General features: G+C 42.9%; 1 pseudogene; it reads left to right on the top strand.

Annotated features, from left to right (window-relative positions):
• The window catches only part of LOC124009935, a 34,188-nt pseudogene extending 16,613 nt beyond the window's left edge, over positions 1-17,575 (top strand).
• Positions 17,576-17,912: the final 337 nt, after the last annotated feature.

Raw genomic sequence — 17,912 nt, 5'->3', positions numbered from 1 at the left:
TTTGGGGAGTTTTTCCCATTCTTCTCTCCAGATCCTCTCAATCTCTTCCATGTTGGAGGGGGAGCATTGCTTCACAGCTATTTTCAGGTTTAGGACTCTGGCTGGTCCACTCAACGACATTCAGAGACTTGTCTCGAAGCCACACCTGCGTTGTCTTGGCTGTGTACTTAGGGTCATTGTCCTGTTAGAAGGTGAACCTTCGACCCAGTCTGAGGTCCTGAGTGCTTTGGAGCAGGTTTTCATCAAGAATCTCTCTGTACTTTGCTCCATTGATCTTTGCCTCAATCTTGACTAGTTTCCCAGTCCTTGCCGCTGAAAAACATTCCCACAGCATGATGCTGCCACCACCATGCTTCACCGTAGGGATGGTGCCAGGTTGCAAACAGATGTGACGCTTGGTATTCAGGCCAAAGAGTTCAATCTTGGTTTCATCAAAACATATAATCTTGTTTCTCATGGTCTGAGAGTCTTTAGGTGCCTTTTGGCAAACTCCAAGTGTGCTTTTTAGAGACCGCTAGGGACCGCTAGCCTAGCAGATCTAGCTGGCTTGTGTGCTTCCAGACATTGAACTGTTCAGAGGTTTCTCAGGTGTTGTTTCAATGTTTGTTTGGCTGTTACCATCTTGCTTACAGGTGAAGAGGGAGCTGGCGAGTGTTCTCATCTTCGAGTCTCACGCCAAAGCAGGAACCGTGTGTAAGTCCCTATCTCACCATGCTGTACAGTGTGTGTGTGTTTTAGGAACACACATTAAGGTGTGCTCGCTCTCCTTCCAGTGTTTAACCAGGGAGAAGAGGGAACATCCTGGTACATCATCCAGAAAGGCTCTGTCAATGTGGTCATCTACGGCAAGGTATGACGTGTGTTTATACATGATGTGTATATGGGCCTTACAGTGGATTTGAAAGTAGCACAAGATGACGCTAACTAAAATTATTATGACCAAAAGAATGCATCTGCATACAACAGCTGGCGTGTATTCCCTAGGGGAACTAGTGCTACAGTTTGGGAAACTCTGGCTTCGCTCATCACAGTGAATGACTAGCTCAAGGTTCTCAGAATATACACAATCTTAATTCATGCTAGCACTTCTCCAGCTGTCTAATCCGTGCGTTTTGACGCGTGTGTGTTCCTCTTCAGGGTGTGGTGTGTACCCTGCACGAGGGGGATGACTTTGGGAAGCTGGCGTTGGTGACTGACTCTCCTCGAGCTGCCTCCATCGTCCTCAGAGAAGACAACTGTCACTTCCTCCGAGTGGACAAAGAAGACTTCAACAGGATACTCAGGGTAGAGTTGTATACTGTACTGTTCTGTTACTACACTGTGCAATACTGTACCATACTGTAACTTACTTTAATGAAATGTACTTGACCTTACTTTAATGTAATGTCCTGGTATTTACTTGACTTTAGGACGTGGAGGCAAATACAGTGCGTTTGAAGGAACATGAGCAGGCTGTTCTGGTCTTGGAGAAGAGTCCCAGAGCCTCCAGTCTGGGAAATATCAGGTACACTGTGTTGTCTGGAACCCCTGAGAAGATCCTTGACCACTTCCTGGAGACTATGAGGATGGATACACACCACTCTGACCCAGGTGCGCGCACACACACAACCTGGTAGAGATACACTGTGAATCCCTAGGGTTGAGGGCCTGGGCCTGGTTGCATAAGACATCCTAAGTCAATTATCCCCTTATCTTTTCCCTTAGTTTCCTTAACTTTATGTCAGTTGCACAAAACATTTTTGGGCTAATTTCCCCCTTAAATTAAGTGAAAACGTTAAGGGTGCCTATGAGGTCCCTTAAATGCTTCATTCAGTATGGATGTCAATGAAAACATCATTTGTGGCTGAATGTTGCTTTCCTCTCCCCTGGTTTCAAAAGGAAAACAGCAAGCAGCTAACTACTTAGCTAAACAATGAAAGGCGCACAATCAATGTCAACAAAGCCAGCTGGCTAGCAAGCTACGTGCTCTGTAAGCTACGTGCTCTGTAAGCTACGTGCTCTGTAAGCTACGTGCTCTGTAAGCTACGTGCTCTGTAAGCTACGTGCTCTGTAAGCTACGTGCTCTGTAAGCTACGTGCTCTGTAAGCTACGTGCTCTGTAAGCTACGTGCTCTGTAAGCTACCTGCTCTGTAAGCTACCTGCTCTGTAAGCTACCTGCTCTGTAAGCTACCTGCTCTGTAAGCTAGCTTGAAGTACTAGAAAGTAATAGAAACGAGGTGAGAAAAAAGTAACTCAAAGAAGTATTTTATTATATTCTGAATCAATTTATTTCTCCAGTTTTGAATGTAGAACTTCTATTTTGATAAGACATCCATTCTGTGAATCAGGTCTTCTCCATGGTAACCAGAGACTCTTTCTGCCATACATGTTTCATACACCTAACATGTTTTATACAACCGGGCCCTGCTACTGTATGGGATCGGATGATGGGTCGGTAGATATGTATGAATATCTGTTTTCTAATATTATTCTCTTTCTTCCACTAATTTTCTCCCTCTCAGATCCTGCGGTAGATGACTTTGTCCTCATGCACTGTGTCTTCATGCCTAATATCTGCCAGCTGTTTTCTAATATTATTCTCTTTCTTCCACTAATTTTCTCCCTCTCAGATCCTACGGTAGATGACTTTGTCCTCATGCACTGTGTCTTCATGCCTAACAGTCAGTTCTGCCAGCTACTCATGGCACAATATCCTTTTTCTCTCCCCCCTCCCCTCCTCTCAGATCCTACGGTAGATGACTTTGTCCTCATGCACTGTGTCTTCATGCCTAACAGTCAGTTCTGCCAGCTACTCATGGCACAATATCCTTTTTCTCTCCCCCCTCCCCTCCTCTCAGATCCTACGGTAGATGACTTTGTCCTCATGCACTGTGTCTTCATGCCTAACAGTCAGTTCTGCCAGCTACTCATGGCACAATATCCTTTTTCTCTTTTTTCTCTTTCCCACTCTGCCCTCCCTATCCTTCTTTCTCTCCCTTCAGTTTCTCTTCTTGAAGTTCAGTATGTTACACATAGGTGACAGTTATGGTATAGTTGTGTGTTATATCTTTAACCCCGTGTGTACCTACCATGCGGTGGCTCCTCCGGGCTCGGAGCAGGAGAGGTTGGAGTACGCTGTGACCTGTAAGAGACGAGTCCTCAATCTGGCCCTGCGCTGGGCTGCAGTACACACACATCACTTACAGGAGGAGCCAGCAGCACTCATATTCCTGGAGGTACACACACACACACACACACACACACACACACACACACACACACACACACACACACACACACACACACACACACACACACACACACACACACACACACACACACACACACACACACACACACACACACACACACACACACACACACACACACACACACACACCTGAGGAGTTGTCTGAGTCTGTGTTTCTCTCTCTGTAGGAGCTGTATGGGAGTGTGTCCAATGACTCACGGATCCTCAGAGCTCTGAAAGACTTTGTACCTGACTTGGAGAAGATTGTCAAACTACAGTATGTAAAACTGACCTCTAACCTCCATGTTGACCTTAACCCCATAATCCTGATCCTCAAACCATTATAAAGACACACTTGTTCTGTTGTTTCTATTCTTCAGTTCAGAAGAGGCCAAAGTGAAAAAGGTGAGTGTGGCATGGTGAATGTGTCTGTTACGGTGTGTGTTGTTGATCATCTCTGATGTTGTGTGGTCTGTCAAGGTGTGTGTTGATCATCTCTGATGTTGTATGTGTGTGTGTGTTGATCATCTCTGTTGTGTGGTCTGTCTCAGCAGAAGGTCCTTACACAGTTCAGCAACGGAGACGAGAAACTAGTGAAGACACAACCCATCAGGAACTGTGACGACAGTCAGTTTGTGACGTTAAAAAAAAGTGTTTTCCTACACTTTTTCTTTAATCACAAGCCTCTTAAAAACGTGTGTGTGTGTGTGTGTGTGTGTGTAGTCCTGTTGAAGGTGTACTGCAGTGACCACACCTACACCACCATCCGGGTTGCCGTAGCGGCCACAGGGAGTGAGGTGACTAGCGCTGTGGCCGACAAACTTGCCTCAAACGATGACCTGCTATTGGTCCACCTCAGCTCCGCAGGCGGTGAGGAGCCAATCACATCTCACTTCATTTACATAGTATTTATTGCTGTCATTTTATTTTCCTCTGTGTGTGTTCTCCTGTCACAGAGAAGCAGATGCTGAAGCCCAATGATGTGTCAGTATTCTCCTCTCTGAGCATCAATGGGCGTATGTTCGCCTGTCCCCGGGACCAGCTCAATACTCTGGTGAGAGAGAATAAGGAATAGAAAGGGGTCAATAGAGTGGCCTTTGAGACAGATCAGTGAGTATGTTTACATGCACACTAATAATTCCATATTAAACAGATTATTTCAGTAGGAAGAGTATGGCAATAGTCATGTAAACACTCAGTTTATCTTAATCTTGTAAGGTCTGTTAGATCTAGAGTTGAAGTCGAAGTTTACATACACCTTAGCCAAATTCATTTAAACTCAGTTTTTCACAATTCCTGACATTTAATCCTAGAAAGAATTTCCCTGTTTTAGGTCAGTTAGGATCACCACTTTATTTTAAGAATGTGAAATGTCAGAATAATAGCAGAGAATGATTCATTTCAGCTTTTATTTCTTTCATCATATTCCCAGTGGGTCAGAAGTTTACATACACTCAATTAGTATTTGATAGCATTGCTTTTTAAAATGTTTAACTTGGGTCAAATGTTTCGGGTAGCCTTCCACAAGCTTCCCACAATAAGTTCCTCCTGACAGAGCTGTTGTAACTGAGTCAGGTTTGTAGGCTTCCTTGCTCGCACGTGCTTTTTCAGTTCTGCACACACATTATCTATATATTTGAGGTCAGGGCGTTTTGATGGCCACTCCAATACCTTGACTTTGTTGTCCTTTTCTTTGTTGTCCAAAGTCTTTCAGCCATTTTGCCACACCTTTGGAAGTATGCTTGGGGTCAATGTCCATTTGGAAGAGCCATTTGCGACCAAGCTTTAACTTCCTGACTGATGTCTTGAGATGTTGCTTTGATATATATACACATCATTTTTCCTCCCTCATGATGCCATCTATTTTGTGAAGTGCACCAGTCCCTCCTGCAGCAAAGCACCCCCACAACATGATGCTGCCACCCCCGTGCTTCACGGTTGGGATGGTGTTCTTCGGCTTGCAAGCCTCCCCCTTTTTCCTCCAAACATAACGATGGTCATTATGGCCAAACAATTATATTTTTGTTTCATCAGACTAGAGAACAATTCCCCCAAAATATGATTTTTGTCCCCATGTGTAGCTGCAAACCTTAGTCTTGCAGTTTTGGAGCAGTGGCTTCTTCCTCGCTGAGTGTCCTTTCAGGTTATGTCGATATAGGACTCGTTTTACTGTGGATATAGATACTTTTGTACGTGTTTCCTCCAGCATCTTCACAAGGTCCTTTGCTGTTGTTCTGGGATTGATTTGCACTTTTCGCACCAACGTACGTTCATCTCTAGGAAACAGAACGCGTCTCCTTCCTGAGCGGTATGACGGCTGCGTGGTCCCATGGTGTTTATACTTGCGTACTATTGTTTGTACAAATGAACATGGTACCTTCAGGTGTTTGGAAATTGTTCCCAAGGATGAACCAGACCTGTGGAGGTCAACAATTTATTTTGATTGCTTGGATGATGACATCATGAGAAAATAAAAAAAGTAAAGCAAAGAGGCACTGAGTTGGAAGGTAGTCATTGAAATACATCCACAGGTACACCTCCAATTGACTCAAATGATGGCATTAGCATATCAGAAGCTTCTAAAGCCATGACATCATTTTCTGGAATTGTCCAAGCTGTTTAAAGGCACAGGTAAACTTCTGACCCACTGGATTTGTGATACAGTGAAATAATCTGTCTTTAAACAATTGTTGGAAAAATGACTTGTGTCATGCACAAATTAGATGTCCTAACTGACTTGCCAAAACTATAGTTGTGGAGTGGTTGAAAAACAAGTTTTAATGACTCCACCTAAGTGTATCTAAACATCCGACTTCAACAGTATTATTCAGAGTAAAAACTGTAAGGACACTATTAAAGGTTAAACCAAGTTTATTCTTCCCAGAGGGTCAATACAGATGCATTGGACAAAGACATTCACACAAGCACTGTCATTTAACCCTTTCTCCTAGGCTGAGTCTCCTCCTCCACATCTGTACAAGCACTGATATTTAACCCTTTCTCCTAGGCTGAGTCTCCTCCTCCACATCTGTACAAGCACTGTCATTTAACCCTTTCTCCTAGGCTGAGTCTCCTCCTCCACATCTGTACAAGCACTGTCATTTAACCCTTTCTCCTAGGCTGAGTCTCCTCCTCCACATCTGTACAAGCACTGATATTTAACCCTTTCTCCTAGGCTGAGTCTCCTCCTCCACACCTGTACAAGCACTGTCATTTAACCCTTTACATTTACATTTAAGTCATTTAGCAGACGCTCTTATCCAGAGCGACTTACAAATTGGTGCATTCACCTTATGACATCCAGTAGAACAGTCACTTTACAATAGTACATCTAAATCTTAAAGGGGGGGGGGGGTGAGAAGGATTACTTATCCTATCCTAGGTATTCCTTAAAGAGGTAGGGTTTCAGGTGTCTCTGGAAGGTGGTGATTGACTCCGCTGTCCTGGCGTCGTGAGGAAGTTTGTTCCACCATTGGGGGGCCAGAGCAGCGAACAGTTTTGACTGGGCTGAGCGGGAACTGTACTTCCTCAGTGGTAGGGAGGCGAGCAGGCCAGAGGTGGATGAACGCAGTGCCCTTGCTTGGGTGTAGGGCCTGATCAGAGCCTGGAGGTGAGTTCCCCTCACAGCTCCGTAGGCAAGCACCATGGTCTTGTAGCGGATGTGGAAGCCAGTGGAGAGAGCGGAGGAGCGGGGTGACGTGAGAGAGCTTGGGAAGGTTGAACACCAGACCTGCTTCTGGATGAGTTGTAGGGGTTTAATGGCACAGGCAGGGAGCCCAGCCAACAGCGAGTTGCAGTAATCCAGACGGGAGATGACAAGTGCCTGGATTAGGACCTGCGCCGCTTCCTGTGTGAGGCAGGGTCATCTGTTGTAGAGCATGAACCTACAGGAACGGGCCACCGCCTGATGTTAGTTGAACGACAGGGTGTTGTCCAGGATCACGCCAAGGTTCTTAGCGCTCTGGGAGGAGGACACAATGGAGTTGTCAACCGTGATGGCGAGATCATGGAACGGGCAGTCCTTCCCCGGGAGGAAGAGCAGCTCCTCTTGCCAAGGTTCAGCTTGAGGTGGTGATCCGTCATCCACACTGATATGTCTGCCAGACATGCAGAGATGCGATTCGCCACCTGGTCATCAGAAGGGGGAAAGGAGAAGATTAATTGTGTGTCGTCTGCATAGCAATGATAGGAGAGACCATGTGAGGTTATGACAGAGCCAAGTGACTTGGTGTATAGCGAGAATAGGAGAGGGCCTAGAACAGAGCCCTGGGGGACACCAGTGGTGAGCGTGTGGTGAGGAGACAGATTCTCGCCACGCCACCTGGTAGGAGCGATTCAGGTAGGACCCCAAGCGTGGGCCGCGCCGGAGATGCCCAACTCGGAGAGGGTGGAGAGGAGGATCTGATGGTTCACAGTATCGAAGGCAGCCGATAGGTCTAGAAGGATGAGAGCAGAGGAGAGAGAGTTAGCTTTAGCAGTGCGGAGCGCCTCCGTGATACAGAGAAGAGCAGTCTCAGTTGAATGACTAGTCTTGAAACCTGACTGATTTGGATCAAGAAGGTCATTCAGAGAGAGATAGCTGGAGAGCTGGCCAAGGACGGCACGTTCAAGAGTTTTGGAGAGAAAAGAAAGAAGGGATACTGGTCTGTAGTTGTTGACATCGGAGGGATCGAGTGTAGGTTTTTTCAGAAGGGGTGCAACTCTCGCTCTCTCGCCCTTTCTCCTAGGCTGAGTCTCCTACTCATCTGTACAAGCACTGATATTTAACCCTTTCTCCTATGCTGGGTCTCCTCCTCCACATCTGTACAAGCACTGATATTTAACCCTTTCTCCTATGCTGGGTCTCCTCCTACTCATCTGTACAAGCACTGTCATTTAACCCTTTCTCCTAGGCTGAGTCTCCTCCTACTCATCTGTACAAGCACTGTCATTTAACCCTTTCTCCTAGGCTGAGTCTCCTCCTCCACATCTGTACAAGCACTGTCATTTAACCCTTTCTCCTAGGCTGAGTCTCCTCCTCCACATCTGTACAAGCACTGTCATTTAACCCTTTCTCCTATGCTGAGTCTCCTCCTCCACATCTGTACAAAGCACTGATATTTAACCCTTTCTCCTAGGCTGAGTCTCCTCCTACTCATCTGTAGAAGCACTGATATTTAACCCTTTCTCCTAGGCTGAGTCTCCTCCTACCCATCTGTACAAGCACTGATATTTAACCCTTTCTCCTAGGCTGAGTCTCCTCCACATCTGTACAAGCACTGTCATTTAACCCTTTCTCCTAGGCTGAGTCTCCTCCTCCACATCTGTACAAGCACTGTCATTTAACCCTTTCTCCTAGGCTGAGTCTCCTCCTCCACATCTGTACAAGCACTGTCATTTAACCCTTTCTCCTAGGCTGTCTCCTCCTACTCATCTGTAAAAGCACTGTCATTTAACCCTTTCTCCTAGGCTGAGTCTCCTCCTACTCATCTGTAAAAGCACTGTCATTTAACCCTTTCCCCTATGCTGAGTCTCCTCCTACTCATCTGTAAAAGCACTGTCATTTAACCCTTTCCCCTATGCTGAGTCTCCTACTCATCTGTAGAAGCACTGATATTTAACCCTTTCTCCTAGGCTGAGTCTCCTCCTACCCATCTGTACAAGCACTGATATTTAACCCTTTCTCCTAGGCTGAGTCTCCTCCTACCCATCTGTACAAGCACTGATATTTAACCCTTTCTCCTAGGCTGTCTCCTCCTACTCATCTGTACATGCACTGATATTTAACCCTTTCTCCTAGGCTGTCTCCTCCTACTCATCTTTACAAGCACTGATATTTAACCCTTTCTCCTATGCTGAATCTCCTCCTACACTTCTTTATTGCTATGCAGGAAACTAAGTGTTATGGGCTATACATTTTTCTTTCTCCCTTAGCGTGACCTGACCTCCACCCCCTTCATCACTAATCCATGGATCTCTCCACTTATCAATGCCTGCCACGTGATCTCTTTCCCTACACTCAGTACATTCCAAGCATAACCATTAAGTTCTGGTGCAACCCCTGTTTCTAAACTTAGAATCAAATAGGCAAAAATAGCGCTGTGGTAGAACAATTATTTTGATTGGTGATTTTCTGCATGTTTTCAGATGTGTCCATGGTAACAGGATTATTAGGGAAATCGTTTTAAACAATCTATTATAGTAATACAGCTATTGTGGCTATTTAGATTGTGTTCATGTAACCGTAATCATAGAGATGTGTAGACATTAACCCGTTGTGAGTGTGTGTTTTGTTAGACCCCTCTCCCAGACCAGGAGGGGCCCTCAGCTGGGTCCATGTCCAGTTTTGAGCTGATGAGTTCTAAAGACCTGGCCTATCAGATGACCCTGTACGACTGGGAACTCTTCAGCTGTGTTCACGAGGTATACACACACACACACTCACACCCTGGCTAATATGAGATAAACACGCTGTCTATTTCTCTCACTACACCTGAATCCTATAGTACATACATTATGTTCTGTCTTAATTTGACCAGTTTCTCACAGCAGGAAAATAATCCTGCAGCAACAGGAAATGTGAATTATGTGTGTGATAATTAATGGACATTTTTGTAGGGGTTGATCCATTTTTATTTCGGATAAATCAGTGGAAATTTCTAACTTTAGAAGCCTTTTTAAACCTTGAGGACACAACAATTTGAATGTCCTACTGCACAGGGAAATTCTCTGTGACAGAGTGATCAAATTAAGATCCTCCACCTGTAGGTTTTCTTTGTCTTCCCTGTTGCAGCATGAGTTGTTGTACCACACGTTTGGTCGTCAGAGCTTCAGGAGAACCACTGCCAACCTGGACCTGTTTCTACGCAGGTCTGATTATAATCAAACATTAATCATTTCTAAATAACTTCTATGACGTTGTTCAGGTTGATGGAACATGTTACAGTATGTTATGACCGTAATGTGTGATGTCATGGTCAGGTTCAACCAGGTGCAGCTGTGGGTGGTGACGGAGGTGTGTCTGTGTGGTCAGCTTAGCAAACGGGTTCAGCTGCTCAAGAAGTTCATCAAAATCGCTGCTCAGTGAGTCTTGTGCACATAAACAATAAAACACCCACTCGTTCTGTAGATACTCATGCATATAGATTATTGATGGCACTGAAATGCTTCTTCACAATCTCATTGTATTGGTGGTGTTGCTTTCTCCAGCTGTCGGGAATTTAAAAACCTGAACTCGTTCTTTGCCATCATCATGGGTATGAGCAACCCTGCAGTCAGCCGACTCACCCAAACCTGGGAGGTGACAACTATTATACTGTTAAACTAAACTGCAGTTTTTCTATTAATCCATAAAAAAATGGAAGCCCCTGACCCTCTCTCTTTCTGTTGGCAGAAACTCCCTAGTAAGTTCAAGAAGTTCTATGCTGAGTTTGAGAGCATGATGGTGAGTTGCTCTTCAAAGACCCCTAAATTAACAATACGGTTGTTGACCTTTTAACAGTGATGTGTGTGTATTCCAAGGACCCGTCCAGGAACCACCGGGCATACCGGCTGACCGTCACCAAAATAGAGCCGCCAATCATCCCCTTCATGCCCCTCCTCCTCAAAGGTAAGCCCAAGCTCGGTCGCATTCAGTAGGTATGCAACAGGAAACGTTTTCAAATCAAATTGTATTAGTCACATGTGCCAATACAACAACCTTACAGTGAAATGCTGAATACAACAGATCACAACCTTACAGTGAAATGCTGAATACAACAGATCACAACCTTAGTGAAATGCTGAATACAACAGATCACAACCTTAGTGAAATGCTGAATACAACAGATCACAACCTTAGTGAAATGATGAATACATCACAACCTTACAGTGAAATGCTGAATACAACAGGTCACAACCTTACAGTGAAATGCTGAATACAACAGGTCACAACCTTACAGTGAAATGATGAATACAACAGATCACAACCTTACAGTGAAATGCTGAATACAACAGATCACAACCTTACAGTGAAATGCTGAATACAACAGATCACAACCTTACAGTGAAATGCTGAATACAACAGGTCACAACCTTACAGTGAAATGCTGAATACAACAGATCACAACCTTACAGTGAAATGCTGAATACAACAGATCACAACCTTACAGTGAAATGCTGAATACAACAGATCACAACCTTAGTGAAATGCTGAATACAACAGATCACAACCTTAGTGAAATGATGAATACAACAGATCACAACCTTAGTGAAATGATGAATACAACAGATCACAACCTTAGTGAAATGATGAATACAACAGATCACAACCTTACAGTGAAATGATGAATACAACAGATCACAACCTTACAGTGAAATGCTGAATACAACAGGTCACAACCTTACAGTGAAATGCTGAATACAACAGGTCACAACCTTACAGTGAAATGCTGAATACAACAGATCACAACCTTACAGTGAAATGCTGAATACAACAGATCACAACCTTACAGTGAAATGCTGAATACAACAGATCACAACCTTAGTGAAATGCTGAATACAACAGATCACAACCTTAGTGAAATGATGAATACAACAGATCACAACCTTAGTGAAATGATGAATACAACAGATCACAACCTTACAGTGAAATGATGAATACAACAGATCACAACCTTACAGTGAAATGCTGAATACAACAGATCACAACCTTACAGTGAAATGCTGAATACAACAGATCACAACCTTAGTGAAATGCTGAATACAACAGATCACAACCTTACAGTGAAATGCTGAATACAACAGATCACAACCTTACAGTGAAATGCTGAATACAACAGATCACAACCTTACAGTGAAATGCTGAATACAACAGATCACAACCTTACAGTGAAATGCTGAATACAACAGATCACAACCTTAGTGAAATGCTGAATACAACAGATCACAACCTTAGTGAAATGATGAATACAACAGATCACAACCTTAGTGAAATGATGAATACAACAGATCACAACCTTAGTGAAATGATGAATACAACAGATCACAACCTTACAGTGAAATGATGAATACAACAGATCACAACCTTACAGTGAAATGCTGAATACAACAGATCACAACCTTAGTGAAATGCTGAATACAACAGATCACAACCTTAGTGAAATGCTGAATACAACAGATCACAACCTTAGTGAAATGCTGAATACAACAGATCACAACCTTACAGTGAAATGCTGAATACAACAGATCACAACCTTAGTGAAATGCTGAATACAACAGATCACAACCTTAGTGAAATGCTGAATACAACAGATCACAACCTTACAGTGAAATGCTGAATACAACAGATCACAACCTTAGTGAAATGCTGAATACAACAGATCACAACCTTAGTGAAATGCTGAATACAACAGATCACAACCTTACAGTGAAATGCTGAATACAACAGATCACAACCTTACAGTGAAATGCTGAATACAACAGATCACAACCTTAGTGAAATGCTGAATACAACAGATCACAACCTTACAGTGAAATGCTGAATACAACAGATCACAACCTTACAGTGAAATGCTGAATACAACAGATCACAACCTTAGTGAAATGCTGAATACAACAGATCACAACCTTACAGTGAAATGCTGAATACAACAGATCACAACCTTAGTGAAATGCTTACTTACGGGGCCCCTAACCAACAATGCAGTTGAAAAAAATATATGGATAAGAAATAAAAAGTAACAAATAATTAAAGAGCAACAGTAAAATAACAGTAGCGAGACTATACACAAGGGGGGTACCGGTACAGAGTCAATGTGTGGGGGCACTGGTTAGTTGAGGTAATATGTACATGTAGGTAGAGCTATTAAAGGTACTATGTATAGACGATAACAACAGAGAGTAGCAGCGGTGTAAAAGGGGGCCGGGGGGGGCAAAGCAAATAGTTTGTATAGGGATTTGATCAGATGTTCAGGAGTCTTATGGCTTGGGGGTTAAAGCTGTTTAGAAGCCTCTTGGATGTAGACCTGGAGCTCTGGTACTGCTTGCCATGCGGAAGCAGAGAGAACAGTCTATGACTAGGGTGGCTGTTTTCAAACTAAGATGAGGTAGTTTATAGTGTTGTCCTCTGTTTTAAAACTGCTTTTTTGATTCTGTTCCCAGACATGACTTTTAGTCACGAGGGCAACAAGACATTCATAGACAACATGGTCAACTTTGAGAAGATGGTGAGTATACACAGGTGTTCATAAGATGCTCATAAACTGTTCATGTCACCTATATGTATGTTGTAGTATCCACAACCTTCATAGAACATTAATACAACTTCTGTATGATATGTGACACTGCTTGTTGTTGTGTTTTCCAGCGGGTGATCGCAAACACCATCCGGGCGGTGAGACACTGCAGGAGTCAGTCGTTCAGTAAGTCTCTGATTATGTCCAGTGGTCCTTTCAGCTGAACCCATAAAGTCTCAGATTATGTCCAGTGGTCCTTTCAGCTGAACCCATAAAGTCTCAGATTATGTCCAGTGGTCCTTTCAGCTGAACCCATAAAGTCTCAGATTATGTCCAGTGGTCCTTTCAGCTGAACCCATAACATTAGGCATTAACACTGCATACAGTCAGGTCCATACATTTTTGGACATTGACAATGTTACCACTTTGGCTCTGTAAGCCACTACAATGGATTTGAAAGGAAACAATCTTTCATCTTTAATTTGGGGGTATTTTCGTCCAAGTTGGGTGAACGGTGTAGGAATTACAGCACTTTTTATATGTGCCCCCCCCCCCCATTTTTAGGGGCTCAAAAGTAGTTGGACACACTAACATAATCATAAGTTAAATTGTGAGTTTTAATACTTGGTTGCAAATCATTTGCAGATTAAAAAACATGAGCTGGCACACCCAGAAAGAAATAGTTTGTGTGGAGGTGTTTACTAACGGCGAATAAACTATCGAAACTCCCAGCAATTTAATGGGTATTTACCAACGTTTGGGCATCACTGTGTCTTCCTCAGGGTAATGTCATGAGTACTTCAACCAGGTTATGTAGACAAACAGTGCGATTAGTGTAATCAATGACAGTAGTGAGGGGTGTGTCATAATGATTAAGTTAATTCAAATGGGATGGTTAGCTTCAACAAAGTGAGCTGCTACTGGATAGTCAATGTTCTTATACCTGATTGAGCTGCTGTGTTCAGCTCTGTGTTGTTTTAGCTGTCTTTTCGTTTGTCCGACAGGCTTTTCCACATGAACTGGTGATGAGGTAGATGACTCCCTTGGTCTTGCATAAGATGATCCCCTAACTGGGATCTTTGGACCTGTATGTGGGTGTCTGAAGAAAGACGTTTTTATAGTGCTATTACACTGTGCACATGAGACACATTTGTAGTTCCCATTTGGAATGGGTGTGAAATTGAATGAAACAATAATGTAAGTTGATGCTAATATGATGTACAATATTCCATTATGTTTCTATGCGTAATATATTTAATATGCCATATACTACTTTAAGTGTCACTAATTAAAATGAACTTAATCAATGTGACACACCCCTCACTACTGTCATTGATTACACTAATTGCACCGTTTGTCTACATAACCTGGTTGAAGTATTCATGACATTACCCTGAGGAAGACACAGTGATGCCCAAACGTTGGTAAATACCCATTAAATTGCTGGGAGTTTATACATGGAGTGCACCACTTTCTTTATTTTGATAGTGCAAATCCTTTGCAGTCAATGACTGCCTGTCGTCTGGAACCCATAGACATCACCAGATGCTGGGTTTCTTCCCTGGTGATGCTCTGCCAGGCCTTTACTGCAGTCTTCAGTTCCTGTTTGTTCTTGGGGCGTTTTGTTTTCAGCAAGTGAAACGCATGTTCAATTAGATTCAGGTCAGGTGAATGACTTGTCCATTGCAGAACATTCCACTTCTTTTCCTTTAAAAGTATTGGGTTGCTTTTGCAGTACGCTTCTGGTCATTGTCCCTCTGCACTATGAAGCGCCGTCCAAGGAGTTTTGAAGCATTTGGCTGAATCTGAGCAGATGATATAACCCTAAACACTTCAGAATTCATCCTGCTGCTTGTCAACAATCACATCATCAATAAATACAAGGGAACCAGTTCCATTGGCAGCCACACAAGCCCACATCATAACACCACCTCCACCATGCTTCACGGAAGAGGTGGTATGCTTGGAATCATGAGCAGTTCCTTCCCTTCTCCATACTCTTCTCATCATTCTGGTACAAGTTGATCTTTGTCTCATCTGTCCCAGTACTTAAGTAAAAATACCTTAAAGTAATACTTAAGTAGTTTTTGGGGGTAACTGTACTTTACTATTTATATTTCACTACATTCCTTAATAAAATGTTGTACTTTTTACTCCATACATTTTCCATGACAGCAAAAAGTACTCCTTATATTTTGAATGCTTAGCAGGACAGGAAAATAGTCAAATGCACGCACTTATCAAGAGAACATCCCTGGTCATCCCTACTGCCTCTGATCTGGTGGTCTCACTAAACACATGCTTTGTTTGAAAATGTCCTGGGCTATCCATAAATAAGAAACAAAATGGTGCCCTTTGGTTTGCTTAATAATATTTTTTATTATTTTGACTTTTGATACTTCAGTATATTTTAAACCAATAACCTTTTAGACTTATACTCAAGTAGAATTTTACTCTGTGACTTTGACTTGAGTCAATTTCTATTAAGGTGTCTTTACTTTATACTCTAGTATGACAGTTGGGTACTTTTTCCACCACTGATCTGTCCACAGGATGTTGTTCCAGAACAGTATAGACATTTTTAGATGTCTGGCAAACTCTAATCTGGTCTTCTTGTTTTTCAGGCTTACCAATGATTTACATCTTGTGATTAAACCCTCTGTATTTACTATTTTCTCTTGACTATTGACTTTGACACAGATACGTCTACCTCCTAGAGGGTGTTCTTCATCTGGCCAACTGTTGTGAAGGGGTTTTTCTTCACCAGGGAAAGAATTCTTCTGTCGTTTCACCGCAGTTGTTTTCCGTGGTCTTCCAGGCCTTTTGGTGTCCCTGAGCTCACCAGTGAGTTCTTTCTCTTTAAGAATGTCCCAAATAGTTGATTTGGCCACACCTACTGTTGTTGCTATCTCTCTGATAGGTTTGATTTGTCAGCCTGATGATGGCTTGACTGCTTCACTGGCAGTGACAGCCCTTTGGATTTCATGTTGAGGGTGAACAGCAACACATTCCCAATGCAAATGCCACACTTCAACTCTAGACCTTTTATCTGCTTACTTGTAAATGAACTAATTAGGGAATAACACACAGATGGACATGGACCAGCTGAGCAGCCAGTTGTCCAATTACTTAAAAAGGGGGGAGCACACACAGGGTGCTGTATTTCCTACAATGTTCACCCCATTTGGATGTAAATACCCTCAAATAAAAGCTGAACGTATGTTTCCCTTCAAATCCAATGTAGTGGCATACAGAGCCAAAGTAGTAATAACTGGGTCTGTGTCTCTCTCTCTCTCTCTCTCAGACCCTGAGGTGTGTCAGCCCAATAAGAACCATGCTGAGGTGAGGGGTTATGTCAGGAAGCTGTGTGTGATTGACAAACAACGGACCCTGACAACACTCTCCTATAGGCTAGAGCCCCGCAGGACCTGAGGTTGCCCACCATGCAGTTGTTACTCTCTATGACATCATACAGAACCCTCAGCCTCTGTAAGATCAAGTAACCTTCATTGCTATGACATCAAATGGCTTCATTGGGCTTCTGTGACATAATATGGAACAGTCAATGTCTATGACATCACATGGAATTTTTAGCCCACGAAGACATCTTACTGAACTCTTAGCCCTCTATGACATCACACAGAACCATCAGCCCTCCTTGAAATCATACAGAACACTTTGCCCTCTGTGACATCACATAGAAGACAGATGATTTAGAGATAAGAGACTTGATTTCTCTGTTACATGTAAGGTTACTCTAAATGTAGATTGAACAAAGTTACAAGAGATGTTAAGTCTCATTTAGATTATTATGTCCCTTACTTTGAGCAGATGTACAAAATAAAAAATATAATGTTACAAATACCAAGATCTTTACAGAAATTATTATAGAGAGACAAAATCTCTAGCTTTGTTACGCCAGTGTTCTGAAAACTGTCCTCATGCTCTTGTTTATTTTTACATTAAAGCACAACTCCTGTAGCGTATTGTTATTCAATTAAAATCAGTCATCTTTCTCAGTTTTCTTCATGTAGTTTTTGTAAATGTGGGTACAGTATATTTAACTTGTTTTACCTCATCATGATGTCAGTGGGTTGAGAGCGTAGAGTCTGTCTGAACAGTAAATAAAAAATATCTAATATAATAATCAAAACATCGGATTCTGGTGGTTATTGCTGATTTGGTCACTGTTTTTGTCCCTGATAGTGATGTCACCTGGTCTGTCCCCTGTTGATTATGTCATCACAGTCATTCATGGATTGGTCCATATAGATAGATAGAGGACTCTAGTGCTCAAAAGCCTGTGTTAGCATAGGCAGCGCAATGGAGGACTTTCACCAGTCAACTGGGTGGCACCTCCTATGGGTTAAGGAAGGATCATATAATTCCATCCAGGTCATCAGGAGGAATCAGCCAATGAATTTAACTAGTGAGGAAACATTCCAGAACTCCAGGTGGCAGTAAATCTCCAACCTTGGCTTTTTACCTGT

The sequence above is a fragment of the Oncorhynchus gorbuscha genome, linkage group LG22, assembly GCF_021184085.1.
Source record: "Oncorhynchus gorbuscha isolate QuinsamMale2020 ecotype Even-year linkage group LG22, OgorEven_v1.0, whole genome shotgun sequence".
In the NCBI taxonomy this organism is placed as follows: domain Eukaryota; kingdom Metazoa; phylum Chordata; class Actinopteri; order Salmoniformes; family Salmonidae; genus Oncorhynchus; species Oncorhynchus gorbuscha.
The sequence above is the reverse complement of the archived record's forward strand: the minus strand, read 5'-3'. Positions and strand labels throughout refer to the sequence as shown.